A 252-nucleotide genomic window follows, 5' to 3' on the forward strand; every position below is an offset into this window, starting at 1 on the left:
TTGTTGGGGGGGGGGGGGGGGGACTAGAAGCAGTTTCCAGGGGGAAGGTCTCCCCCTCACCCCCCAGTAGCAGATGTGCTTCCCCAGGGGGTTGGACTAGGTGATCTCCAGATGTCCCTTCCAGCCCTTCTAGGTGTGCTGCCCTTCTAGGATCCCGTGGTCCTGTCTGGGTCACAGGCTCACCTGGCAGGTGATGCCGGGCACTCGCCCGGGATGCGGTGCCATTGCCCCCCTCCACCTTCCCTTCTCCTG

This window comes from Alligator sinensis, unplaced genomic scaffold (assembly GCF_000455745.1).
Source record: "Alligator sinensis unplaced genomic scaffold, ASM45574v1 scaffold675_1, whole genome shotgun sequence".
Lineage (NCBI taxonomy): Eukaryota > Metazoa > Chordata > Crocodylia > Alligatoridae > Alligator > Alligator sinensis.